Below are 3,423 nucleotides of genomic sequence, written 5' to 3'. Positions count from 1 at the left end.
CCCAAAGAGACCCGAAGCAGCTTTATTTTGGCAGTCTGTAACAGGCCATAATTTCATTTTATTTAGTAACAACAGGCTTTGACTCAGAATGTGAATAGAATTATTTCGATACATTAATAAATAAAACATAGTAGCAGAGGTACATTTATGTACAATTTTCTAAATAAAGATCAGACATAGCAAACATGGAAACAATAGACAGCAATACTGTATTGAAAAGTCATGAAGCACCAATGTTGTTATAGTGTGACTTCCATACTCGGATCCCTTTCCCCCAAAATTAATGTCTGTGGCCTTCAACAACAGTAAAGGTATTCTCTGTTATAGTATTCTCTATATGCTACAACATTAATATATATATAGTATTCGCTATATATTACAAAATTTTAGTATATAGAGAATAACCTTTCTATTTTGTGCCAGCCAATGTACACATACTCCTTAAGAAGCTACTTTAGATAGCATAATGCACAAAGTTTTTATCTCCTGTTTATCTCTAGTTTGTTGAGTTGTTCAAAGATGTTCAAAGGCCATAATCATTAGTGAGGAAATGACTTTATCTGTGTTTGGAAAGAATATACTCAGCTCTCAAGCTGCTAGGAAGTCTGGGTAGATAAAGGTCCTGACTACTTAACTGGGCCTAACTGACCTATAGCTAGTTTTCTGCATAACAAGAAGAATAGCTTTACTATTGTCTTGCTGGTTTGTCCAGTGCCCCCCCTCCCCATCTCAATACTATGATTTTGATTTCTGTATTCCTGGGCGGCCCAAGCAAATGCATCTGGTATGTATGAGACCTAAGGTACTTAGCTTTTGTATTTTACTGTGTGTGTGTTTTGAATGGTTCTTAGTTCTGCTGTTCTCTCCAATTTTCCACTTACTGTGTGTATAGGGATGCCATATCCCGGTGGCCCCTGGGACAAACCCGGGCCCCTGCCTCCCAGGTCCAGTTCCCCCCACAACCCCCAGCCTCCAGCCCTTTGTCCCGGTTCAGGGCCCCGTGCTCATGCGGCCATTGCTGTGTCTGCTAAGCGCTGGCCGACAACCCACCTCCTCCTCCTCCTCTTCTTGGGTCGCGCCGCCCGCAGCTCCTGGCAGCGCCGCTTCCTCCTTCTCGCCAGCCGCCGCACGCCCCCCCCCGCGTGGGGCTTTCCATTCCCGCCCACGCGCGGGTCTATGACAGAGGAGCCTCGCCCCTTGGGCCAGCCGCCAGTGGCCACTGACCCAAGGGCAGGCTACTCTTCCCTGCGCGCGCGCAGCATGGGCCCAGGCAGTGCACCGCATCCCCACGTTGTGCACCTTGTCGGGGCGTTTCCAAGGAGCACTTGGCGCCTAGGGGAGATGAAGAGAAAAAAACTCCTCAATTTTTTTGCGTGTCCTCCATTTTAAATGTGTCCTACATTTGAAAATGTTTCCCACATTTGTCCTACGTTGGAGGTCCTGACTTATGGCAACCCGAGTTTGTAAATGTAATTGTAAAGATATCTATTGTAAAGAGATAAAAATTCATATAAAATTTGTGTGTTGTATGTTTATGAGAAAGAGCCTCAAGCCGAAAATCTAGGATTTGCTCTTAGCTTCGTGCTACGGCATTCTGATGTGTTAGCTTGGGAGCATCAGGGCCCTAAAGTAGGAGTTCTCCAATGTCTGTCGATTCTGAACTTCCAAATGCCTGAGCACTGGCCATACCAGCCTGGGACTTCCATTCCGAAGTTCAAAACATCGAAGAACCATATGCACGAACCATTGGCCTAAGGGGATGTCCAGTAACTCTGGGTTTTCCCCTTGGCTGGGCTGAGTTGGATAGAAAGTGTGATGGTTCTATCTTGCAGGATCCTTGTGTTAGTTCAAAATAGAAAATTATAGCAACAGGAATCACTGGAGTTTTTGTTTAAGTCGGCAGAGGCACTAAACTTTCCAGCTGAGAATCGGTATATGCTTCGGACGTACCAGATTTTAGGAAGGGGTCCAGACTAGTGCCCACCATTATTAGGCGTGGGTGCGGCGGTGCAGCACACGCACCATTCATGGTTCTAATGGAAGGGGGGGGTCCGGTCCCCAAGAACCCCACCCCCGGCTACGTCTTCTGATATGCTCCTCCCGAAACTGTGAATCCTATTTGCCAACAGCATTTAACGGGCATCATAGTGCTGAACTTATAGTGTGGAAAGAATCCCAGGTCATTTCACTTCTTCAGTGGTTCAAACTCTTGACTTGGTGCACTGTGCTGAGTAGAAAGCCCCGGGTTATCTGAAACCTGCACACATCTGGCTAAAATTTTTTTCAGAAACCATGGTAAGAACATCTCAGAATTAGACCGCATGAGCTTATATTTTTGGTGAATTAGGGAAATGGAGACTATGGTTCTTCAAGGCAAAAAGGACAGAGTTGTTCAGCTAGTCTGATCCTGGGGCCCACCACAAGTGGAGCCACTGGATAATTACTTCATGCCAATGGGCACATCACTTAGCACAGTCCCCCACACGCTAACTGTTGCTGCGTCTACTCCAGAGAGATACAGAAGGATATGTATACACCATATTAGACAGGTGTGTGTGTAGGGGTTTCCTTTGAAATTATAGTTGTATATCTGGACTTTAACTTTTCTGCAAACAGGTTGGTGAGTCTTGTTTTTACTGTTTTGGTATCTGGTGCACACAATGGAATTACGTTTAGTACTTTACGTTGCAATGGGTGCCAACTGCTCCTAGTGTAACAACTGAAGAATGTTTGACTTGTTTAATAGGTTGGAGCTGTTTAACTTCATTAAATCAGAGAGAGATTAGTGATAGTATTATAATTAGGTTGATTTAATTAATCCCACTCCCCCCCCAAAATGGTTATTTACTGGCCCAGAAAGAGGGAAGGAGCAAAGGCAGTCATTTCTTCCGGTACACACATCAGTCTCATATTGTATGAATCCAGTTCTACAAGCAATAGAATGGATTCTTCTCTCCTACATACGGTACTGTTCTACTGGCCAGCAAGGACCATCTAGGTGTGGAGCACCAAGCGAAAAGATGAGTTAGTCGGGAGGTGAGGGAGGACAAGTGCTGTAGTGTCACCTGAATGGGGGGGCCACCCAAAAAATTTTTTTACATGCTTGTCTTCCGGCCAGGATCTGCTAACTGTTAAACCTGCAGGTTCTGTACTGCAGGGTCGCAACCTCCGGCCTGCGGGCCGATCGGCCCCGTAGGCCTGCGCCTGGCCCATGGCTTCTGTTGCAATAAGCGGCGGCAGCGGCCGCCCGTCGACAGCTTTTTTTTCGTCGCTCCTGGGCGCCACCAATTTGGGTGGCACAATGGCGGCGCCCATAGCCCGGCGCTGGGGCTATGGGCGCCGCCATTTTTTTTGCCCAAATGGTGGGCAAGGCGCGTGAGACTTCGCCGCCAGTTTTTGCCGCCCAAAATTGGCTGCGTGCCG

Source organism: Sceloporus undulatus, chromosome 3, assembly GCF_019175285.1.
Source record: "Sceloporus undulatus isolate JIND9_A2432 ecotype Alabama chromosome 3, SceUnd_v1.1, whole genome shotgun sequence".
Lineage (NCBI taxonomy): Eukaryota > Metazoa > Chordata > Lepidosauria > Squamata > Phrynosomatidae > Sceloporus > Sceloporus undulatus.
This window is presented reverse-complemented; position numbering follows the sequence as displayed.